At 46.2% G+C, this 26,565-nt stretch overlaps 1 protein-coding gene across 2 annotated transcripts in view; it reads right to left on the bottom strand.

The window, feature by feature from the left end:
• BTBD2 (BTB domain containing 2) overlaps positions 1-26,565 on the bottom strand; it is a 510,757-nt gene that overhangs the window by 120,828 nt on the left and 363,364 nt on the right. The gene's annotated exons all lie outside the window — the stretch shown is intronic.

Genomic DNA, 26,565 nt, shown 5'->3' with positions numbered 1-26,565 from the left:
TTTTACAAACTTTGTTAACCCTTTAGGTGTTCCACAAGAGAGAATGGCAAATGGAGATGAAATTTCAGAATTTCACTTTTTTGGCAGATTTTTCATTTTAATCCATTTGTTCCAGTAGCAAAGCAAGGGTTAACAGCCAAACAAAACTCAAAATCTATTACCCTGTATCTGGGGTTTACAGAAACACCCCATGTGTGCTCAAAAACTGATGTATGTGTGCACAGCAGGCTTCATAGTGGAAGGAGCATCATATGGCTTTTGGAGAGCGGATTTAGCTGGAATGGTAATTGGGAGCTATGTCGCATGTGAAGACACTCTGAGGTGGCCCTACAATGGAAACCCCCAAAAAGTCACCCCATTCTGGAAACTACACCCCTCAAGGAATATTTCAAGGTGCGTAGTGAGCACTTTGACCCCTCGGGCGTTTCACAGAATTAGGAAATGCTTGGCTATGAAAATGAAAAATTCAAATTTTTTCCATAAAAAGTTGCTTTACACCCACATTTTTCACTTTCACAAGGGGAAACAGAACACAATGGGCCCCACATTTTGTTCCCCATTTCCCCCCGAATACGGCAACACCCAATATGTGCTCATAAAATGATGTATTTGCATGGCAGGGTCCAAAAGGGAAGTAGAGCCATAGGGCTTTTGGAGGACAGATTTTGCAGGATTGGCTTTTGGGAACTATGTCGCATAGAAAGACACCCTGAGGTACCCCTAGAGTGGAAATCCCCAAAAAGTGACCCCATTCCAGAAACTACACCCCTCAAGGACTCAAGAGTCAAACAGCTAAATATGGATTTTTCCGACCGGAATTGACAGACATGGATTTTAGCTGCCATGTCACATTTAAAAAATTTCCAGAGGTCCCCAGAAATGAAAAATCCCCAAAAGTGACCCTATTTTGGAAAGAGCACCCCCGTATGAACATTTTAAGTGGTACTTTTTACCAAACAGGTATCTCACAGAAGGCAGAATTACTTGAGACAAGCATTTCATAGCACACATTTGTAAAAATTACTAGCAGACCCCAATTTTTCACTTTCACAAGGGGTTAAAAGGAGAAAATGCACCCCAGTATATGTTCCCCATTTTGCAAACACCCCGTATGTGCTCATAGCCTGCTGTATTGGCGCACAGCAGGCCTCTACAGGCAAAGTGCAAAATATGGTTTTTGTGGACCTGAATTAGCTGCCATGTCGCGTTTAAAACATTTCCAGAGGTCCCCAGAAATGAATAACCCCAAGAAGTGACCCCATTTTGGAAAGCGCACCCCCGTACGGACATTTTAAGTGGTGGAAAGGGTACTTTTTTACCAAACAGGTGTCTCACAGAAGGCAGAAATTCTAGAGAGAGGATTTCAAAGCACACATTTGTAAAAATGAAAAAGTACTAGCAGTCCCCAATTTTTCACTTTCACAAGGGGTTAAAGGAGAAAATGCACCCCAGTATATGTTCCCCATTTTGCAAACACCCCATATGTGCTCGTAGCCTGCTGTATTGGCGCACAGCAGGCCGCTACAGGCAAAGTAAAATTTGCAGGCCTGAATTGGGAGACTTGGATTTTAGCTGCCATGTCGCATTTAAAAAATTTCCAGAGGTCCCCAGAAATGAAAAACCCCAAGAAGTGACCCCATTTTGGAAAGAGCACCCCCGTACAGACATTTTAACTGGTGGAAAGGGTACTTTTTACTAAACAGGTGTCTCACAGAAAAGATTATGTAGTGGTTGTTGGAAAGTGGGTATGCAAGTGAGGTGGACTAAATCAGAGATATGGAAATATTACAGGGAGCATAAAGGATGAAATAAAAAATCCATGGATGAGTGGTAGATTCGGAAGCATTCTTTCATGCAGAGGCCAGGTTTATTAGGGCAGGTGTCACACTGATAAATAGTGTCCTTTCGTATTCCCCTTTTGTAACAAACCCAACATCTTTTTTGGGTCTTTCCCCTCTTTGCTGTTTGTGGGACTTCACCAGGGAAATGTTGTCCTGGTACAACACGGGCACCATGACCTCCTGAAGTACTCGGGCCCTCCCCTTCCTGACTTTGGAAAATTAGGGCCTTGATTACCGCCTCTTGGAACTGAAGGAAAGTTCCTGTCTGGCCTGCAGTTCTATGTAAAATGTATGCATTGTACATTGCCATCTGTACAATGTATATGGTCAGCTTTTTGTACCACACCTTAGTTTTACGCATGGTACTGTAGGGCTTCAGAACTTGATCGGACAGATCAACCCCTCCCATGTGCCTGTTGTAATCAAGGATGCAGTCAGGCTTGTTGACAGGGGTAGTGGTACCTCGCACTTGGGCAGGAGAACTGGTGTTTGTGTGAATGGTGGTTAGTACAAGGACATGCCTCTTGTCCTAGTACTTACCCGCCAGCATGTTCTCATGGAGGAGAGCCTTACTGTCACCTTTTCGGAGTAGTTTCCCTACCAGGGATCTAGGGAGCCCTCTCTGATTTTTTCGCACTGTGCCGCAAGCCACAGTACCTCAGGCTTTTAGGGACATGAATAGGGGTATGCTGGTGTAATAGTTATCTACACAGAGGTGATAACCATTATCCAGCAGTGGGTGCAGTAAGTCCCACACAATCTTGCCAGTAACTCCTAGGACGGGGGGGCATTCAGGGGGTTGTATCCGGGAATATTTCCCCTCATAAACCCAGAACCTGTAGGTGTACCCAGAGGTACTGTCGCACAGCTTGTACATTTTTATTCCGTACCGTGCCCGGGTACAGGCGAAATTGAACCCTTCCTTTAAAATGTACAAGGGACTCGTCTATGCAAATTTCTTTTGCTGGGGTGAACACTTCTGTAAATTTTGAGTTGACGTGCTCCAGAAGGGGTCTTATTTTGAATAGACGGTCAAAATTTGGGTCATATTTTTTTTTGGGGGGGGCACTGTGCATTATCATTATAATGTAGGAATTTCAAAATGGATTCAAATCTTGAGCGGGACATGGTCATATTGTAAATTGGAGTGTTGTACAAGACATCTGAACTCCAATATTGTCTCATTTCAGTTTTTTTTACAAGGCCCATATGCAGCAACAGCCCCAAAAACTTCATAATGTCTGCTGCATTTACAGGGGTCCAACCTAGGGGTCTAGCATATGAGGATGTTGGGTTTTGAGAAATAAACTGCTGGGCGTACAAATTTGTTTGGGTCACGATCAAATTTATGAGATCGTCAGAGAAATAGATTTTGAAAAAATCTATTTCTGTGAAGCCGGTGCAGTCAATTTGGATTCCAGAGTTTCCCACAAACTCTGGAATTTGGGGCTCATAATCCTCAGGCGGTGTGGACCATAGGGGATCACTGGGGGGTGGGGGGGGGGGGGGGGGGGGCTACTTCATCTCATCTCCTTCATCTCTCCTGGGGCGTCTCCTTGAGGGTCCCTCACCGGATGACGATGAAGGAATTGAGGAGTAGAGGAATGTGGCATCCTCTTCTCCCTCACTTGCAGACTCCGTTTCAGAGGCAAGGATGGCGTATGCCTCTTCAGCGGAGTACATTCTCTGGGGTGAATTGGACATTTTTATTTTTATTGGTGTATGTAAAGTGAAAAGTGTCAGGGGGGTGTATGTAGTGATTTAACACGTGAGGGGACTTGTAATGAATTAATTAAAATAAAATTTATTATAAAGAAAAAAAAGAGAAAGAAAGGAGAAAAAGATAAATGAAAGAATTAGATACAAATTTTGAAAAAAAGGCTCCAAAAAAAAAAAATACATATATATATATATATATATATATATATATATATATATATATATATTAAAAAAAAGGCACTAAACCTGATCAGACGCAGTCAGTAATTGACTGAACTGACCGGCGCTCAGCAGGTGCAGGACCCATGCACGCAGATGGCACGTGTGTGGGTTCAAAAATCTAAACTAGTACTAACTAAAATTGACATATATATATATATATATATATATATATATATATATATATACACATATATACAGTACAGACCAAAAGTTTGGACACACCTTCTCATTCAAAGAGTTTTCTTTATTTTCATGACTATGAAGGCATCAAAACTATGAATTAACACATGTAAAATTATATACATAACAAACAAGTGTGAAACAACTGAAAATATGTCATATTCTAGGTTCTTCAAAGTAGCCACCTTTTGATTTGATTACTGCTTTGCACACTCTTGGCATTCTCTTGATGAGCTTCAAGAGGTAGTCCCCTGAAATGGTCTTCCAACAGTCTTGAAGGAGTTCCCAGAGATGCTTAGCACTTGTTGGCCCTTTTGCCTTCACTCTGCGGTCCAGCTCACCCCAAACCATCTCGATTGGGTTCAGGTCCGGTGACTGTGGAGGCCAGGTCATCTGGCGCAGCACCCCATCACTCTCCTTCATGGTCAAGTAGCCCTTACTTTCAAAGTTTTCCCAATTTTTCGGCTGACTGACTGACCTTCATTTCTTAAAGTAATGATAGCCACTCGTTTTCCTTTACTTAGCTGCTTTTTTCTTGCCATAATACAAATTCTAACAGTCTATTCAGTAGGACTATCAGCTGTGTATCCACCTGACTTCTCCTCAACGCAACTGATGGTCCTAACCCCATTTATAAGGCAAGAAATCCCACTTATTAAACCTGACAGGGCACACCTGTGAAGTGAAAACCATTTCAGGGGACTACCTCTTGAAGCTCATCAAGAGAATGCCAAGAGTGTGCAAAGCAGTAATCAAAGCAAAAGGTGGCTACTTTGAAGAACCTAGAATATGACATATTTTCAGTTGTTTCACACTTGTTTGTTATGTATATAATTCCACATGTGTTAATTCATAGTTTTGATGCCTACAGTGTGAATATACAATTTTCATAGTCATGAAAATAAAGAAAACTCTTTGAATGAGAAGGTGTGTCCAAACTTTTGGTCTGTACTGTATTTATATACACTCACCTAAAGAATTATTAGGAACACCATACTAATACGGTGTTGGACCCCCTTTTGCCTTCAGAACTGCCTTAATTCTACGTGGCATTGATTCAACAAGGTGCTGATAGCATTCTTTAGAAATGTTGGCCCATATTGATAGGATAGCATCTTGCAGTTGATGGAGATTTGAGGGATGCACATCCAGGGCACGAAGCTCCTGTTCCACCACATCCCAAAGATGCTCTATTGGGTTGAGATCTGGTGACTGTGGGGGCCATTTTAGTACAGTGAACTCATTGTCATGTTCAAGAAACCAATTTGAAATGATTCGAGCTTTGTGACATGGTGCATTATCCTGCTGGAAGTAGCCATCAGAGGATGGATACATGTTCTCATTCTGTTTACGCCAAATTCGGACTCTACTATTTGAATGTCTCAACAGAAATCGAGACTCATCAGACCAGGCAACATTTTTCCAGTCTTCAACAGTCCAATTTTGGTGAGCTCGTGCAAATTGTAGCCTCTTTTTCCTATTTGTAGTGGAGATGAGTGGTACCCGGTGGGGTCTTCTGCTGTTGTAGCCCATCCGCCTGAAGGTTGTGCATGTTGTGGCTTCACAAATGCTTTGCTGCATACCTCGGTTGTAACGAGTGGTTATTTCAGTCAACGTTGCTCTTCTATCAACTTGAATCAGTCGGCCCATTCTCCTCTGACCTCTAGCATCCACAAGGTATTTTTGCCCACAGGACTGCCGCATACTGGATGTTTTTCCCTTTTCACACCATTCTTTGTAAACCCTAGAAATGGTTGTGCGTGAAAATCCCAGTAACTGAGCAGATTGGGAAAAACTCAGACCAGCCTGTCTGGCACCAACAACCATGCAACGCTCAAAATTGCTTAAATCACATTTCTTTCCCATTCTGACATTCAGTTTGGAGTTCAGGAGATTGTCTTGACCAGGACAACACCCCTAAATGCATTGAAGCAACTGCCATGTGATTGGTTGACTAGATAATTGCATTAATGAGAAATAGAACAGGTGTTCCTAATAATTCTTTAGGTGAGTGTATATAACTAGCTAGCACTAACTGATTTCTTTTTTTACACAATAAAAAAATAAAAATAAGGCACTAAACCTGAGCAGACGCAGTCAGTAATTGACAGTACTGACCGGCGCTCAGCAGGTGCAGGACCCACGCACGCAGATGGCACGTGTGTGGGTTCAAAAATCTAAACTAGTACTAACTAAAATTGACATATATATATCTATATACCGGTATCTATATGTGTATATATATATATATATATATATATATATATATATATATATATAACTAGCTAGCACTAACTGATATCTTTTTTTACACAAAAAAAAAAAAAAGGCACTAAACCTGAGCAGACGCAGTCAGTAATTGACAGTACTGACCAGCGCTCAGCAGGTACAGGACCCACGCACGCAGACAGGTTAAAAAATAAATAAATTATACTAACTAAAAGTGACATATATATATATATATATATATATATAAAAGTGACATATATAGCTAGCTAGCACCAAAAAAACACAAGTGCTGATCAGCACTTGCCAGTCACAGCTCGCACACTGAAAAAGTGGCGCAGAGCCAAAAAAAGGCCAAAACAAAAAAGGACAGAGGGGGGGGGGGAAGGGGGAGAGGGACAGGGAATGGGGATCTGAAACAGCTGCAGATGAGCCAAAGATCACTACAGCTGTTCCAGATGTTGTTCTTTTTCTTCTTCTTCTTCAAAGCACTGAATGTAAAGGACTGATTTATGTGGTAGTAACACAAGTCCCAGCCGACAACGAGCAGCACAGAAGGGCACAGGTCCTCTCTGCAAGCAGTCACCAAGCTAGAATGGCTGCCTGCAGAGAGGCACCAACGGTTCTTTCTGCTGCATAGCGCTGCCATTGGCTGGAGCGTTGTTCCAGCCAATCGCAGTGCTGGGAGGGGACATCAGTGTCTGATGTCCCCTCCCTGACCTTGGAGGTGACATGGGCTGATGTAATCAGCCCCAATCACCTCCGTCCCAGCCACCAGCTGCACCACAGATTGGATAATAGAAGTATAGCGCTGCCAAAGGCTGGAGTGTGCAGTCAGCTTACTCCGGTCACCGCGCGATTCGCAGCGGTGACCGGAGTTATCCATGACGTACTAGTCACCGACTTTCATGACGTACTAGTACATCATGTGTCGGGAAGGGGTTAAACAGAAGACAGAGGGGTGTTGCTAAGGCTGAAAATTGGCCACTTTAGAGCTATTATTCTAATAGAAATGTACGATTTCAGTAATAAAAGTATGTTACAAAATCGGTCAGTATCACTGCTCCTACACATTACAAAAATAAAAAAAGGATGACAGTTACACTTTAAAGAAGACCTGTCACCATGAAATCCAGTGAAATCTGTCAGTAGAAATTTATAGAGCAAAGGGGGGGAGCAGGCTGATGTAATTTTGTGGTATTGAATCTATGTATTAATCTTGGTTCTGGAATTGTAGCTATATAATAATATTGGTTGTAGTATTGCATCAATGTACTAATCTTGGCTTTGATATTTTATCAATGTACTAATCTTGGTCCTGGTAAGACAAACACACAGCTTTTCGGGTGCGCTTTGGATGAATCCAGTACAACTGTGTGCAGTGCCATTTTACTGCACATGTTGGCGTGAAAAACCACAGGGGAGAAAAAAGAAGGATGCTCACATTATCTGAGAGGAAATGTGGGGAGGGAGGGCTTAAGCTGCTGGGCTCATTGGCTCATCCAGGCTGTCAGTGGGGCAACAGGCAGGTAGGTGCCTTAGCAGAACGACTAGAACTTCATTCTGTGTTCAGCTGCTGATGAGGGTGGATGGGTGTAGCAGTCTATGGCAGAAAACGATCTTAGGGACAGTGTACAATCACAATAAAGCTTCTATTCTAGTGTCAGGGACAGTGACAGAAAAAGCTAGAAAGAAAGATAGTTGTGTAGAATAGGGAAGTGCAAGGAAAGCTTTCAGGGAGTGAGGAGCTGAGGCAGGGTGTGCCTGGCACAGGCAGTGTCTTCTAGCTGCAGTTACTGTCTTATAATACAGCTGCAGCAGAACCTCAAAAGCAGCCACCTGAAAGAAATATTTTTTCATCGGCACTGCGACTACCCCTCAACCCGGGGTCCCCATCCCCATGAGGACCCTTGGGGTCAGTTTCTGGATCCAACCAAACCCTTAAGTGTATGCAGTGTTATTATTTGTAATATCTGAATTATTTGATCTATTTGACCCATTTGCCAATTAGGACATGATATAGTACTGATTTTTCACCATGTATTGTGCTGATTTCGATACACGCTGAATAAAATCAGCTTGAATTGCTCATATCTTTGAATAATATTTTTAATTCAGAGATTTAAAAAAAAAGAAAGAAATATCGCAATAAATAAAGAAAAATCGCAAAAAATCGCAAAGAAAACGCATGAAAGAAGAATCACAGTAAAGATAGACATTGTAGAAGCCTAACCTTGAACAGGTTCCGATATTTATTACTGACATTGTGGATTATAATATTCGATTCAGAAAGCATATAAAAGAAGAAAAAATATAACAAAAAAATCGCAAGTAAACCGCAATGAATAAAAAAAAAAACGCAAATATCCAATTCTAAATCTCGGATCCGGTTTCCATGTATTGATCCCATCTCTACTCAGTATATAAGATTGACGCAGACAGGTGTAGCATGACCACTGAGGAAGGGATAGTGACATATCCCGAAACGCGTCTGGTAACGTCGCACACTTGCTAAAATATCTCCAGTCGCATGGCCATGCGGACATTTCCATAAAGAAATCTAAAAACTGGATTTTGATTTTACATACAAGAGACGCAAGATCCGGATGAAACCGAAGTCTCGTGATTGTGTTCCCGCGAGCTTTCGACAATACAGATCTCGATAATACTTACTCGAGGAGTGCGACGCGAGACGCCGGAATTTTACCGCACCGCTCGCCCTTCGTCAAATTAGCGGAGACACCACGGACAACCCCTGAAGGAAGGTGCTGACATCTTCATCTATCATAACTTAACTGAAAGTCGCATACGACTATTTATGACAGTTTTAATACTATCACTCTTCGGACTATATTAGAACTAATCCAAAAGTAATATTAATACCTCCACTATCTGCGATTATTTTGCGACACAATATCAATCCCTCAGGCTTCGCATATGAAACAAAGAGTATTACATGCGCATGTATAGTAAAGAGACCGATATTATAATACAGACTTTTATTGTGGCGCATTGGAATTGCTCCCTTTGTGAATATTGCGACTATTTGTTTTTATATTGATCTTATATTGGTTATACTGCCACATTTTGTTTAATATTTTATATGTAATAAATGTGTAATTTGTGTTAGCCTGATGTTAGAGTGCTCGCCCAACACATACCTACTTTAGTCATTTCTCTTTTCGGAGAGGCAGGGTGTCCTCTCATTTGGGTTGGCAGCACCATACCATAGGTAATAGGGAGTGAGCCACCAGCACAACAGAATATCATTTTTTTTTTCTCATTTGAACAGAAAGACAGCTGCGTTTTTTCCCCCCAAACCTAAAGTTTGGCTAGGCTTATTGCCGGCATATTCTCAATACAATTAGCATCATGAAGCAGTGCTGACTGCTGAGCAATTATTGTACTTTTTTTTCAGTGCAACATATCTGTCAGTGCTAAACGTGTTACACGGTAGCAGAAGCATTTATGGCAATAACGCCAATTGCTACTGCTGCTGAGAATTTTTTGTTGAAGTGCATTATATCTGTGTTGTTTTTAAATAAGTTGCATAGCTGCAAAAGCAATAACTAAATTTTTCTACCAGTGAAATTAAACGCAAATTTCACCATACATAAATCAGACCACCTTCCCTGCACAGTGTACACAAGTGTACAATCTAGAGGGTACTGTTTTAAATCTGAATGAAAACAACTGAAATAGTAATCCGAAATCTTTTACGGGGCATCTCCAGACAGTTCAAAAGTTTGTGTGAGGAGTATATTCTCTTTAGCAAGTTGACAACTTTCTGTTACTACCGCCGATACCGCATTGTTCCCAAATTAAATTGTCAATAGCAGTGCATATTTACCAACATTTGAGTTGGTAAAATAGGGGCATATATGCCCACCCCTGGTAACGCCCTGAACCCACTGGGGAACACCCACTTATGGTTTAAGTTAGCCACACCCATTCTCAGGACTGCGTGAATTTGCTGGGACTGTCTCTGAAAATCAGGGACATTCCTGGAAAATTTGGGACAGTTGGCAACTATGGCAGTGTGTTTGCAGAAAGGAAAGGGCATTTAATTGAACCTCTTAAATTCCAGAAAACACACTTGCAAACAGATACACAATCTCATCTTCTTTCTCCTCAATGATAATGTTCAAGCGAGGGAGAACTGTGGCCTTGTCACGGAACCATGAACCAGACGTACAACAAGAGATAAGTGAAAATAAGAAGGCTTTATTGAAAATAAAGCTGTAAAGCAAAAGTCCAAACGGATGGTGAAACCGAGCAGAGTCTTTGCGAAGCCAGAGGTCAGGAACCAGAAGGGTAGTCAGACGAAGCCAGGATCAGGAACCAGCAGGGTAGTCAGACGAAGCCAGGATCAGGAACCAGCAGGGTAGTCAGACGAAGCCAGGATCAGGAACCAGCAGGGTAGTCAGACGAAGCCAGGAACAGGAACCAGAAGCAGCAGCAGTCTTAGAAGCATGTGAACACAAGAGGACCAAGCAAGGAACTGAAGCCACAGACCTCCTATATATATGAGCTAGGCATCCAGCTCCTCCCAGGGGAAGGAGGAGCCGCAGGGTGGAAGGCTACAAGAAACCCAGAAACCAAGATGGCCGCCAGCACATGTCAAACGAAGGAGAGCAGCAAGCAGGTAAGACCATGACAGTACCTCCCCCTCAAGGGCCCCTCCTCCGCGGAGCACAAAACGGTTTCTGAGGGAAGCGTGCGTGGAAGGCTCGGAGCAAGGCAGGAGCATGGACATCTGCGGAGGGAACCCAGGAACGCTCCTCTGGACCATAACCACGCCAATGGACCAAAAACTGCAACCGACCGCGGACCAGGCGTGAGTCCAGGATATTGCTCACCTCATATTCCACACGATTGCCCACTTGGACCGGACGAGGCCGAGGAACCGAGGAAGTGAAACGATTACACACCAGTGGCTTCAACAGGGAGACATGAAACACGTTGGAGATCCGCATGCCAGGAGGAAGCGCAAGGGCATAGGCTACCGGGTTTACCCTGCGAAGCACTCGGAAGGGACCAACAAAGCGAGGCGCCAGCTTGGGAGTGGGCACTCGAAGGTTGAGGTTGCGGGTGGACAACCATACACGGTCTCCGACCTGGTAGGAAGGAGCAGGCGCTCGTCTGCGATCAGCCTGGAGTCTCTGGCGCTGCGCAGAGACCTCAAGGGACTTCTGGATCTGTACCCAAGAAGCACGTAGGACGGAAAGGTGATCCTCCACAGCCGGAATATCCTGGGGAGAGAATACCTCCGGTAACACGGCAGGTTGGAACCCATAATTGGCCATGAAGGGAGACGTCCCAGAGGAAGAGTTCACCGCCGTGTTCCTGGCAAACTCAGCCCAAGGCAGGAGGTCAACCCAATTGTCTTGGTGATCGGAGACATAGCAACGAAGGAATTGCTCCAAGGCCTGATTGGATCGTTCTGGGGCCCCATTGGACTGAGGGTGGTAGGCCGAGGAGAAGGAGAGATGAATCCCCAACTGGGAGCAAAAGGCGCGCCAGAACCTGGACACAAACTGACTCCCCCGATCCGACACAACCTCCTTAGGCAAACCGTGCAACCGGAAGACCTCCCTGGCAAAAATCGTGGCCAACTCTTGTGCAGAGGGTAACTTCTTGAGAGGAACACAGTGGCACATTTTGGAAAACCGATCCACAATCATGAGAATGACCGTATGGCCTCGGGATGCAGGGAGGTCCACAATGAAATCCATCCCCAGGTGTGACCATGGACGCTCCCCGGTGGCTATGGGTTGCAGAAGGCCCAACGGAAGGTGCCGAGGGGACTTACTCTGGGCACAAACGGAGCATGCCGCTACATATGCGGCGATGTCGGAACGTAGGGAAGGCCACCAGAACAGACGTGAAACAGCCCAGGACAGCTGATTCTTTCCAGGATGCCCCGCGGTCTTGGAGTTATGGTAGGTTCGCAACAACCGAGTGCGCAACTCCTCAGGCACAAAACATCTGCCGTTGGGTCTCCCAGAGGGAGCACCAGATTGAGCCGCCAAAATCTGCTCACCCAGGGGAGAGGTCAGGCTGGTGCGAATGGCGGCCAGGATCTGATTCGGAGGTATGACCGAAGTCGGAATCGACTCCTCCCTGGACAGCTCGGAGTACTGCCGTGATAAGGCATCCGCCCTGATGTTCTTGGAACCGGGTAGGTAGGAGACCACGTAATTAAAACGTGACAAGAACAGAGCCCATCTGGCCTGACGTGGTGTCAATCTCTTGGCCTCAGAAAGGTAGGTCAGATTCTTGTGGTCCGTCAGGATGAGAACCGGAACCACCGAACCCTCGAGCAAGTGCCTCCATTCTTTAAGGGCCTGCACGATGGCCAATAACTCCCTGTCACCAATCTGATAGTTGCACTCCGCGGAAGACAGTTTCCGGGAGTAAAACCCACAAGGAAGCAGAGGACCCTCTGGTGTTCTACGCTGAGACAGAAGGGCGCCTACTCCCGTCTCAGACGCGTCCACCTCGAGGACAAAGGGCAACCCAGGGTTGGGATGCGACAGAATCGGAGCCGACACAAAGGCGGACTTTAGGGCCTCAAAAGCTCGGATGGCCTCGAGCGGCCAGACCTGGGAATTACTGCCCTTCCTGGTCAGATCCGTGAGAGGCTTGGCCAGCATGGAAAAGTCCCTGATGAACTTCCGATAATAATTGGCGAAGCCCAAAAAGCGCTGCAGGGAACGAAGACCACTGGGCTGGGGCCACTGTAAGACAGCCGAAACCTTCTCAGGATCCATGGAGAACCCCTCAGCGGAAATGATGTAACCTAAGGAGGTTACCTGGGATCGGTGAAATTCGCATTTCTCAAGCTTACCGAACAGCTTGTTCTCTCGTAACCGTTGCAACACTCGTCTGACATCCAGAATGTGGGCCTCCATGGATTCAGAATATACCAAGATGTCATCCAAATAGACTACCACACACTGCTGCAACAGGTCACGGAAAACATCGTTGATGAATTCCTGAAAGACTGCGGGCGCATTGCACAACCCAAAGGGCATAACCAAGGATTCGTAATGACCGGTCCTGGTGTTAAACGCGGTCTTCCACTCATCGCCCGCCTTGATCCTTACCAGGTTATATGCCGCCCTCAGGTCGAGTTTGGTAAAGACCGTGGCCCCTTTAAGGCGATCGAACAGCTCGGAAATCAAGGGTATCGGGTAAGCGTTCTTGATCGTGATGCGATTGAGACCCCTGTAATCGATGCAAGGCCTCAACTCACCGCCCTTCTTTTTCACAAAGAAAAATCCAGCCCCTGCCGGGGACGAAGATTTGCGAATGTGTCCGCGTGAAAGCGCCTCCCTCACGTACTCCTCCATGGCCTCATTCTCCGCTACCGACAGTGGATAGACTTTGCCACGAGGAGGAACGGCACCAGATTGTAACTCTATGGCACAATCATATGGGCGGTGCGGAGGTAGGGCAACCGCGCGCACCTTATCGAATACATCCCGGTACTCCTCAAATTCAGGAGGCAACAGAGAGTCCGAGGAAGTACACAGCAACTTGACAGACCCATGGATGCAACTAGCCCCACACTGCGGTGACCACGAGAGGATCTCGACCGATCTCCAATCGAAAGTCGGATTATGCTTCTGGAGCCAGGGGTACCCCAAGACCACCGAGTAGTGTGGAGACGAAATAACCTGGAGGCAGACCGACTCTCTGTGAACGGCACCAATGGCTATCCCCACTGGAAGGGTCTCATGAGTCACGTGTGGCGGCAGAAGGGGTCTGCCGTCTATCGCCTCAAGAGCCAGTGGGGAACCTCGAGCCTGCAGAGGAATGGAATTGGCGGCAGCGAACACACTATCAATGAACAAACCACCAGCACCAGAGTCCACCAACGCCTGGGTCGTCACCGAGCCCCCGACCCAGGAGAGGACAACAGTGATCAGTGGTTTGTCAACACGGGAAACCGGGGACGAGGAGACTCCACCCAAGATCTGCCCCCGACAGGATCTCAGGGTACGAGCGTTTCCCGGACGGTTCGGACATGCCAACCGAAAATGCCCACCGAGACCACAGTACATGCATCGGCCCTCACGTCTCCGGAGTGCCCTCTCCCCCTCGGACAGGCGAGCAAACCCCAGCTGCATGGGTTCACCCCCAGACAAGTCATCCCCAGGAGGCGTGGGAGGAGAGGGAGGCACGGGTGGGACAGCAAACGTAGGCACCAATCTGTTAGAAGACCTCCGCAGGTTCTCCTTAAAGGAAGGTCTCTCCCTGAGTCTGGTGTCAATCAAAATCAGGAAAGAAATAAGAGACTCGAGCTCAACTGGTAGGTCCTTAGCTGCAACCTCATCCTTCAAGGCATCCGAGAGACCATGAGAGAAAGCAGCGACCAGAGCCTCATTATTCCAGCCCACCTCTGCTGCCAGGGTACGAAACTCAATGGCGTATTCAGCTACGGATCGTGAACCCTGTCTGATGGACATAAGGAGCTTCGCAGCAGAGGCAGCACGAGCCGGCACATCGAATACCTTCCGAAGAGAAGCAACAAAACCGGAAAACTCGGCAACCACCGGATTGTTGTTCTCCCATAAAGGGCTGGCCCAGGCCAAGGCCTTGTCCGAGAGCAGCGAGATCAAGAAGCCCACCTTTGATCTCTCAGTAGGAAAGGCATGTGGCAGCAACTCGAAATAAATGCCCACCTGGTTAAGGAAACCTCGGCACTGAGTTGGCTCTCCCCCAAAGCGCTGTGGAAGAGGGGCAGAACCGGTCATACCCCGAAACACCGCAGGCGCAACAACAGGTGTCGGGGTAGACTCTGGCGCAACAACCGGAGCGGCAGTAGGAGCGAGCCCAGGAGCGACAACCGACCCATCGGCAACGGGAGCGAAATGAGCCGTGCGTTCAAGCAGGGTTTGCAACGCCACAGCGAACCGACCCAACAGGTGATCCTGCTGATCAAGTCTGGCAACCAGCGTGGGTAGCGAGGATGGCCCTGTACCGTCAGAATTCATGGCTTGGTCCTAATGTCACGGAACCATGAACCAGACGTACAACAAGAGATAAGTGAAAATAAGAAGGCTTTATTGAAAATAAAGCTGTAAAGCAAAAGTCCAAACGGATGGTGAAACTGAGCAGAGTCTTTGCGAAGCCAGAGGTCAGGAACCAGAAGGGTAGTCAGACGAAGCCAGGATCAGGAACCAGCAGGGTAGTCAGACGAAGCCAGGATCAGGAACCAGCAGGGTAGTCAGACGAAGCCAGGATCAGGAACCAGCAGGGTAGTCAGACGAAGCCAGGAACAGGAACCAGAAGCAGCAGCAGTCTTAGAAGCATGTGAACACAAGAGGACCAAGCAAGGAACTGAAGCCACAGACCTCCTATATATATGAGCTAGGCATCCAGCTCCTCCCAGGGGAAGGAGGAGCCGCAGGGTGGAAGGCTACAAGAAACCCAGAAACCAAGATGGCCGCCAGCACATGTCAAAGAAGGAGAGCAGCAAGCAGGTAAGACCATGACAGGCCTAGTACTTATGGCCAGATTGCTGGTACTGCTACTACCAATATTCTGTCTCTGGGAGGACAAGGCCTGGAATACTTTGTGTGACTGTGCACATTAGGCCAAATGCCTGGAATACAGAAGAATTCCAAATGAAAGACCCAGGGCCTGGCCTTGTCCTCCCAGAGACAGAATACTGGTAGTAGCAGTACCAGCAATCTGGCCATAAGTACTAGGCCACAGTTCTCCCTCGCTTGAACATTATCATTGAGGAGAAAGAAGATGAGATTGTGGATTGGATGGCTCACTCCACTTAGTCACAACAGGATGACGCCTTGGAGCCAGAGGTTAGAGCATTCCTTCTGCTTCTTCCTATTTCAGCCCCAGAGAAGCCTGTAAATGTCAGCCCCTATGTCTTCACTTCCCACCACCTTCTTTTTTCCATCTCCAACTGCAGCAGGGCAGAGTAATGCTCCCACTCCCCCTCCCTTCTATAACATGTATAAAGTCCAGTGTTGCAATTTACTGTTGGAGCTGGTCGGTATAGGAGAGATTAGCCTCACAGCTGATCACTTGCTAAAGTGCATCAAGCAGCTAACATCCCGCTGGCTGTCTCCCTGCCAACTATAACTGTGCAAGGTGGTCAGTAACAATAGCCGCAACATAGTGGCTGGGCTGAACCTGGGGGAAATAACATGCTCCCTTCATGGAACACGTGATTAACCTAGTCAGACAACATTTTTTTTTTTTTTTTTTTTTTTTTTTTTTTAAGTACACTGCCTTGCACACGGTGCTGGCAATGTCCAGGAGACTGTCCTCACATTTCAGCCATTTTTATTTGGCAAGGAACACTCTCCTGGACGTACAGGGACAGAATGTTCTGTTGTCACACCACATAATCCGCAACATTGGAACTCACTGGAATTCAACAATGCACATGCTAAAGCATCTGTACTAGCAATGGAAAGCCACAAATGATTTTGTCAGGAAGCAGACTGCCTCAGCAGGAAGCAAGAATTGATTCGAGGTCAGGCAGTGGCAGCTCAAAAGACATGCTTTTCGGGGGCTGAAGCCCTTCAAAGAGGCCACAAAATTGGTCACTAGGGACAACTGCAGCATTATAAAATCTCATCCCCCTCATATTACTGTAATTTTAGAACAGATACTCACGCCCAGGGGCGCAACTACCATAGCAGCAGACCATGTGACTGCTATGAGGCCCAAGGCAAGAGGGGGCCCAGTCTTAGTTGGGATTATCTCCTCTTCTACTGGAGGTTAAAACATGGTCAGGACTCTATCCTCTAAAGGAACAACTTTTAGCAAATGAAGCAGTGGAAAAATGGCCCAAGGGTCCTATTGTGTGTGTGTGTGTGTGTGTGTGGGGGGGGGGGGGGGCTGGTTTGATCCTTGCTATGGGGCCCTTACTTCTCTATGTACGCCACTGCTCATGCCTATACAGCAAGGGGAGACGGTGGAAAAACAGCTAACACATCTTGCTGTCCAACCCATAGCTGTTAGGGACTCACAAGGAGAAACTTCAATGGAGAAGGAGGCAATGGTGATTATGATCAGTGTGACACAAGCCACAATCCCCAAATGTCTTAGAAGGGGGCAGAGCTGGAAAGAATTGGCACCTCAGGCATGCTGTCCAGAAAGGCAAGCTTTCTTATGCACTGACAGGAGTATCATTCACATGAAGCAGACTAATGATTACTGGATAAGCCATGCTTTTAGACCCTCACTATCAAAAGGAAAATGGGGGAATGTTTTCCTCCCTCCAAAATTAAGTTATTACCAGGAAACATTGTGTACACAACTTGTCGCAGTTTTTTGGCGGGCAGGCGCTTGCCACCAGCATATCTAAAAGGGAGGCACCTCTACACCCCCTGCAGAGTCACCCACCTCCTGCTGCCTTCTCCGCTACCACAAGCAGCAGAAACCAAGGCAGCAGTAGCAGTAACAGCAGCCAGTTTGGTCTCCTCAATATCATGGTACAGTTTTTTCACGTGCCATATCAAAATGAGGCAAATCAGCAAGTGGAGACCTCCCACCTTAACGCCCAGGTTGAGTCCTACCTACACTTTGGCATGTCTCTGGGGCATACCCTCTTCCCTGACCTCTGGGCAGGCAGACTAGAACAGTGGCCCGAACTGGCCCAGTAGGCGCTCTGTGTTTTTTCTTGCTCAGCTTCCAATGCCATCTCGGAGAGTGTTTTCAGCACCGCTGGAGGTGTGGTGATACCCAAATGGACCAAGATGTCCTTGGCCAATGTCCAAAACATCACTTTTGTCAAAATGAACAAATCCTGGATGATGAATACATACAGTACAGACCAAAAGTTTGGACACACCTTCTCATTCAAAGAGTTTTCTTTATTTTCATGACTATGAAAATTGTAGATTCACACTGAAGGCATCAAAACTATGAATTAACACATGTGGAATTATATACATAACAAACAAGTGTGAAACAACTGAACATATGTCATATTCTAGGTTCTTCAAAGTAGCCACCTTTTGCTTTGATTACTGCTTTGCACACTCTTGGCATTCTCTTGATGAGCTTCAAGAGGTAGTCCCCTGAAATGGTTTTCACTTCACAGGTGTGCCCTGTCAGGTTTAATAAGTGGGATTTCTTGCCTTATAAATGGGGTTGGGACCATCAGTGGCGTTGAGGAGAAGTCAGGTGGATACACAGCTGATAGTCCTACTGAATAGACTGTTAGAATTTGTATTATGGCAAGAAAAAAGCAGCTAAGTAAAGAAAAACGAGTGGCCATCATTACTTTAAGAAATGAAGGTCAGTCAGTCAGCCGAAAAATTGGGAAAACTTTGAAAGTAAGGGCTATTTGACCATGAAGGAGAGTGATGGGGTGCTGCGCCAGATGACCTGGCCTCCACAGTCACCAGACCTGAACCCAATCGAGATGGTTTGGGGTGAGCTGGACCGCAGAGTGAAGGCAAAAGGGCCAACAAGTGCTAAGCATCTCTGGGAACTCCTTCAAGACTGTTGGAAGACCATTTCAGGGGACTACCTCTTGAAGCTCATCAAGAGAATGCCAAGAGTGTGCAAAGCAGTAATCAAAGCAAAAGGTGACTACTTTGAAGAACCTAGAATATGACATATTTTCAGTTGTTTCACACTTGTTTGTTATGTATATAATTCCACATGTGTTAATTCATAGTTGTGATGCCTTCATAGTCATGAAAATAAAGAAAACTCTTTGAATGAGAAGGTGTGTCCAAACTTTTGGTCTGTACTGTATGACTTTGCTGATTGTGCCCCACCTTGCCACTGCCTGCCTACCATCATGTCCTTTGGCTGCTGCTACTATCATGCCATTGCTGGTGTCTGCCTGCCAACATGTACATTATGGCTGCTGCTACCGCCACTGCTACTCCTTACTGCTAATCCACTACTGCCACCACTACCACCCAAAAAGAGCCAGGCCATTGTCTTGTATGTCCCATGTTATGCTGACGCTACTATTGCGGCCATGTGCATCTATTAGCCTACCCTTTCCACATCCACACTGTACTGCTGCTGCTCCCAATTAAAAGGCAGAAGTTTTCTAGGCTTGTTCAAACTTTTTCTTCTGACAATTATCACTTATGCGTGCATTCTGCCCCGTTAGGCATAATTTATGGAGGATTAGCACCAACAAACCACTCTTTCTTCTAAAAAGTAGCACTAGTGCATGTCCTGTGGGCATGCATTCTGGCTCTGTTAAGGCAAAAGGGACAATATTTGGAAGCTTTGGAATATGAAAAAGCAGCATGACAGCGTGGTATGGTATGTTTAAACACGCTGTCTGTTAACGCGGTTAAACATCAATTTACACATAGCTATGTAGGTAAGTTTCACTCTGACATAATTTGCTGTGACATTATGTTCAAGAGCTTAGGGAGGGGGAGAGGGACGAGAAAAAGCAAAAATTTATAAAAATTTAATGAAAAGAGATAACATTTTCAGTCCTAGGAAACTAGAGGGTGTTATATACTAATTTCCAGGGCAATTGGAGCAACTTTGCCTCAGGTTGCATCAATTTAGATCCAAGCCTAACATTTTAAATAATTTGGCGAACCTGAACCGAACCTCAAACGGTTCACTTATCTCTAACCTGGATGTATTTCTGGAGTGTAATATTATTACATCTTATAGTTACTAGAATTCTGGAGAAGGGTCATTGATCCAGGGAGTTATTCTGATTGCCAGATTTGAGTTGGGAAGGAATTTTCCTCCCCAAAAATAAAGAAAATTGGCTTCTTGGTTCTGTTACCATGTCTATATAGCAATCTTGGTTCCGTTACTGCATATATTTAATATTCTTGGCTCTAGTGTTGTATCTATTACAAAGCAGATGTAGATCCACTGTGTCCCCGAACAGATTTGGCTTCGGTCTATTCCTAAGGGTGTTATCTAAGTGGCCCCCCTTTCCTTTACCCTTTAACCCCTATACAGGCATCTGGACATAGCTGCAGGGGGCTGTTACCTCTTGGAGTAGTCTCTACTCAAGTGACAGCTGATCCATGGGGCTCAAGAAACACTGGTATGGAGCACAAAGGGATCAGGCAAAACTGTTGACACGGAAAAGGCCCAGGTTAGGACAGGCAGAGTTCATGTTATCCGATAAATATGCCAAGGTGAGGGCAGGCAGAATAATGTTCAGAAGAGAAAAAAGGCAGAGGTCAGGTAAGGCAACGAAAGGTCAAATCTGAGAGACTGAAGTTGGTAAATGGGCAGATGAATGTAGAAACAGCATTCCTTTGCAGGACACCAGCAAACTAGAACCTATGGGTCAGGTATAGAGTTGAGCGGACACCTGTATGTTCGGGTTTGACTGAACTTTGGAAAAAAGTTCGAGATCGGGACCCGAACTTGACCCCGAACCCCATTGAAGTCAATGGGGACCCGAACTTTTGAGCACTAAAATGGCTTTAAAAATGTCATGGAAAGTGCTAGAGGGCTGCAAATGGCATCAAAATGTGGGTAAGAGCATGGCAATGTGGATAGGGAAATTACTTTAAATAACATAAAATACGTAAAAATATAAAATAATAATCTTGATCTAGGAGGACGAGGTCCATATGGAGTAGGAGGTTGAGGAGGCGGTGGATGTGGCGGTGTAGGTGGAAGCCGCAGTGGAGGACGAGGTAGCCAACACAGGTTTTTGGTTTTAATAAAATTTTTAAAAATTAAAATGCACTCTAAAAGAGTGTGAAATATCCAAAATACAAGTATGACCAATTGCGCTGCAGTATAACAATGGCTGGTTAGTGCCGGTATACATGTCTATTCTGCACAAGGTACGGACAAGTCCTGAGGGATCCATGCCAGGTTAATTTTAATGAACGTGAGCTTGTCCACATTGGCTGTGGACAGGCGGCTGCGCTTGTCTGTGATGGCGCCCCCCTGCCGTGATAAACACACGTTCAGATAATACACTGGCTGCACGGCAGGCCAGCACCTCCAAGGTGTAAAGGGCAAGATCAGGCCATGTGCCCAATTTGGAGACCCAGAAGTTGAAGGGGGCAGACCCGTCATTCAGTACGTGTAGGCGTGTGCACACATACTGCTCCACCATGTTGGTAAAATGCTGCCTCCTGCTAAGACATTCCATATCAGCTGGTGGTGCTGGTTGTTGTGGCGTGCTGACAAAGCTTTTCCACATTTCGGCCATGTCAACCCTGCATTCTGAGGTGCTGGCGGTGCCCCAGCTGCGTTGGCGACCTCTTCCTCTGCCTTCGCCTTGTGCTTCCACTGTGCCCCCGCTGTCAGGTGGGAATGCCACCAGCAGCGCGTCTACCAGCATGGGCTTGTACTCGCGCATCTTACGATCATGCTCCAGTGAGGGAATTAAGGACGGTACGTTGTTCCTGTAACGGGGATCCAGCAGCGTGGCCACCCAGTAATCAGCCCAAGTTAGAATGTGGGCAACTCGGCGGTCGTTGTAGAGACACTGCAGCATGTAATCGCTCATGTGTGCCAGGCTGCCCAGAGGCAACGAAAAGCTGTCCTCTGTGGGAGGTGTATCGTCTGTGTCCTCTGTATCCCCCCAGCCACGCACCAGTGATTACCAAGAGCTGGTCTGGGTGCCACCCTGCTGTGAACATGGTTCCTCCTCCTCCATCTCCTCCTCCTCATCCTCCACCTCGTCATCCTCCAGAACTGTGCCCTGGCTGGACAATTGTGTACCTGCCGTTTGTGGGTGCAGGAACCCACCCTCGAAGCCTCTTCTGAAAGACTGGCCAGAAACCCTACGAAATGATCCCTCTTCCTCCTCCTGTGCCACATCCTCTTTCATCATCGCCAGGAGCGTTTTTTCAAGGAGGCATAGAAGTGGGATAGTAACGCTGAGAACTGCGTTATCGGCACTGGCCATGTTGTGGAGTACTCGAAACAGGGCAACAAGGAACACAGGTCTCGCATGGAGGCCCAGTCATTGGTGGTGAAGTGGTGCTGTTCCGCTGAGCAACTCACCCGTGCGTGCTGCAGCTGAAACTCCACTATCGCCTGCTGCTGCTTGCACAGTCTGGCCAGCATGTGCAAGGTGGTGTTCCACATATGAGGCGGTGAGCGGGAAGGCCGAAGTTACACTGCAGCGCTGACAGGCGAGCAGCAGCAGGGTGAGAACGCCGAAAGCGCACACAGACGGCCTGCACTTTATGCAGCAGCTCTGACATATCGCTGTAATTTTTAAGGAATCTCTGCACCACCAAATTCAGCACATGCACCAGGCAAGGGATGTGCGTCAAACCGGCTAGTCCCAGAGCTGCTACGAGATTTTGCCCATTATTGCACACCACCAGGCCGGGCTTGAGGCTCACTGGCACAAATCACTCATCGGTCTGTTGTTCAAGGCCCGTCCACAGCTCCTGCGCGGTGTGGGGTTTGTCCCCCAAACAGGTAAAGTTTTAAAACAGCCTGCTGTCGTTTACCCCTGGCTGTGCTGAAGTTGGTGGTGAAGGTGTTACGCCGACCGGATGAGGAGACGGTAGAGGGTCAGGAAGCGGAGTAGGAGGAGAAAGCAACAGGAGGCAAACTGAAGTGCCCTGCAATCCTTGGTGGTGAAAGGACATGCGCCAAACTGCTATCCGCCTCAAGCCCAGCCGCCACTGCATTTACCCAGTGTGCTGTTATGGAGATATAACGTCCCTGACCGTGCTTACTAGTCCACGTATCCGTAGTGAGGTGCACCTTGCCACAGATAGAGTTGCGCAGTGCACACCTGATTTTTCCCCCCACTTGGTTGTGCAGGAAAGGGATGGCTCGCCTGGAAAAGTAGTGGCGGCTGGGCACGACGTACTGTGGGAGAGCCACCGCCATAAGGCCTTTAAAATTATCTGTCTCGACCAGACAGAATGACAGCATTTCAAAGGCCAGTAATCTTGAAATGCTGGCATTCAGGGCTAGTGATCGCAGGTGGGTACTTCCTCTTCCTCTCCAGCGTTTGGGAGATGGAGAGCTGAACGCTTCCGTGGGACATTGTGGAGATGCTTGGTGACCCAGGTGGTGGTGTTGCTGGAAGATCCTCTGCGGGGTGGCAGTCACTCCAGAGGTGGATGAAGAAGCCGAGACTGCAGCAGAAGAGGAAGCAGGAGGAGCCAGAGACCTTTCTTGGTTTTTGAGGTGTCTACTCCACTGCAGCTTGTGCTTTGCACTTAAATACCTGGTCATGCAGGTTGTGCTCAGGTTAAGAACGTTTATGCCTCGCTTCAGGCTCTGATTGCACAGCATGCAAACCACTCGTGTCTTGTCGTCAGCACATTGTCTGAAGAACTGCCACGCCAGGGAACTCCTTGGAGCTGGCTTTGGTGTGCTCGGTCCCTTGCTGCGGTGGGCAGTAGCAGGCGTACTGTCTAGAGAACGGCTGCTCCGCTTTTGCACCCTGCTCCCTCTTCTACTGTGCTGGTGGCTCTGTGCGACCACCGCCTCTTCCTCCGAACTACATAGGTCACTCGCATGACCTTGATTCCATGTGGGGTCGAGGACCTCATTGTCCTCCACATCATCTTCCACCCAGTCTTCACCCCTGCCTTCCTTGTCGGTCTGCACACTTTCGAAAGCCCCAGCAGTTGGCACCTGGGTTTCGTCATCATCCGAGACGTGCTGCGATGATCCTCCCATATACTCATCTTGAAAGATAAGTGGTTGGGCATCGGTGCACTCAATCTCTTCCACTTCTGGGACAGGGCTAGGTGGATGGCCCTGGGAAACCCTGCTAACAGTCATCAAAAAGCATTCGTATCGACCGGCTCTATAAAAATATCACATGACCTAACCTCTCAGATGAACATCGTAAAAAATAAAGACTGTGCTAAATAAACAATTTTTTGTCACCTTACATCACAAAAAGTCACACGCACCCCAAAATAGTGCCAATAAAACCATCATCTCATCCCGCAAAAATCATACCCTACCCAAGGTAATCGCCCAAAAACTGAAAAAATTATGGCTCTCATACTATGGAAACACTAAAAAAATGAAATCATTGTGTAAAACTTACAAAAATAAAAAAATAATTATACATATTAGGTATCGCCGCATCCGTGACAACCTGGTCTATAAAAATATCACATGATCTAACCTGTCAGATGAATGTTGTAAATAACAAAAAATAAAAACTGAGCCAAAACAGCTATATCTTGTTATCTTGACTTACAAAAAGTGTAATATAGAGCAACCAAAAATCATATGTATCCTAAACTAGTACCAGCAATACTGCCACCCTATCCCGTAGTTCCTAAAATGGGGCCACTTTTTTGGAGTTTCTACTCTAGGGGTGCATCAGGGGGGCTTCAAATGGGACATGGTGTCAAAAAAAACAGTCCAGCAAAATCTGCATTCCAAAAACCGTATGGCATTCCTTTCCTTCTGCGCCCTGCCGTGTGCCCGCACAGCGGGGTGTTTCTGTAAACTACAGAATCAGGGCCATAAATATTGAGTTTGGTTTGGCTGTTAACCCTTGCTTTGTAACTGGAAAAAAATTATTAAAATGGAAAATTTGCCAAAAAAGTGAAATTGTAGCTCTATTTTCCATTAATTCTTGTGGAACACCTAAAAGGTTAACAAAGTTTGTAAAATCAGTTTTGAATACCTTGAGGGGTGTAGTTTATAGAATGGGGTCATTTTTGGGTGGTTTCTATTATGTAAGCCTCGCAAAGTTACCAGACCTGAACTGGTCCCTAAAAATTGGGTTTTTGAACATTTCTGAAAAATTTTGAGATTTGCTTCTAAACTTCTAAGCCTTGTAACATCCCCAAAAAATAAAACATCATTCCCAAAATGATCCAAACATGAAGTAGACATATGTAGTTGCTGATAGTGGACTCAGTTGATTCAGGTATCGGAACTTGCAGTTAACGACCATACACTATGAAGAAAGAGGTCTTAGCGGTAGATTCATTAGGATAGTCGTTATAAGAAACTTCCACCTGGGGAGTAATGCAACCCAGTCACCATGACATGCAGAAGTGAAGTGTCGCAGATAGTTGACCAGGACTTGATGAATATGCTTCATTTGTTTGTTGGATTGTGGATGGTAAGCTGAGGATATGTCCAACATTTTAAAGATAGCTATCTAGAATTTGAGGTAGTCACACATGATGTGTAGGGCAACCCTCGTGCAAACGACCACTCAGATTACAGAGCATCTCGAGGAGGAAGTTAGATCGTGATGAAATTGCTACCTGTTGCCACGGGACATCTGGTACTGGCAGAGGAAGTAAGTGTCCTGCAGAATTTTGTTTTAGAGTCTTGTTCTGGGCACAAGTGGAACAACTGGAAACATAATCCTGGACATCTTTAGAAATGGTATGCCACAAGTAATATCAGGTAATCAGACTAGCAGTCTTATGAAAACCTGGGTAAACAACAATTCTGGAGCAATGGGCCCAAGCCAGAACCTGTTTGCTCTTGGCCACAGGGACATAAGTCTAGCCAGGTGGTCTGTCCTTGAGCAGAACTGTAGTGGCAGGCTGGATCAATATGCTGGGGTTCCTCTACATGATCAGCGCGGTCAAATTAACAGAAAAGTTTTTTCTGCCTTAATATTATTCTCAGCAAAGTGAAAATACAGGATTAAATCAAATCGAGCAGAGAATACCAACCATCAGGCCTGACAGACAAAGATTAAGGTGTTGAGCTGTTTGCAGATATGTCAAGTTCTTTTGGTCCATATAGATGACAATGGTATGGTCAACACCCACCAGGAGATGTCTGCATTTTTTAACACCCAATTTTCTGGCAAGCAGTTCTCTGTTCCCGATGGGATAGTTGCATTCTGCAGGGGAGAAGAACTTAAAAAATAAGCTACAAGTGACCATCTTACTGCAGCAACCTTTTTGGGCGAGGACAGCTTCGCCTCCCATGGAGGACACATCTGCCTGTAAGAAGAACTTTCTAGAGACATCAGGCCTGCTTGAGGGTCTGGAATACGAATTCTGCCTCAAGTGTTCACTCTCCAGAGTTTTCTCCTTTGCGAGTAAATGTTGAAATAGGGGTGGTAAGAGTGGAGAAGTGATAAATTGCCTGTAGCAAAAGGCAAAGTCCAAGAACCATTGGATTTCTCTTAGGCTTGTTAGATGAGACCATTCTAGAGCTGTGGTCACCTTCTCTGGATGTACCTGAATGCCATTCTCAGATATTATATATTAGCATGCACAGGTTAACATACACAAGAGAAGCCCACATAAGTGTTAGGCAAAATTGTCTGACCCTAAAAAGACAGCTCAGCATCATAAAGTAATCCTAAAAAAGCAAACTGAGACTAAACAGGCTAAAATAATCAGTAATTTTATTAAATACTTAAATATGACAAAAGACACAAAAGTACATCAAAAGATGTGGTACGAATCACTCCTGAGGAATAGCACAACACAGATGTACAGTCGTG

This window comes from Bufo bufo, chromosome 2, assembly GCF_905171765.1.
Source record: "Bufo bufo chromosome 2, aBufBuf1.1, whole genome shotgun sequence".
NCBI classification, from domain to species: Eukaryota; Metazoa; Chordata; class Amphibia; order Anura; family Bufonidae; genus Bufo; species Bufo bufo.
The sequence above is the reverse complement of the archived record's forward strand: the minus strand, read 5'-3'. Positions and strand labels throughout refer to the sequence as shown.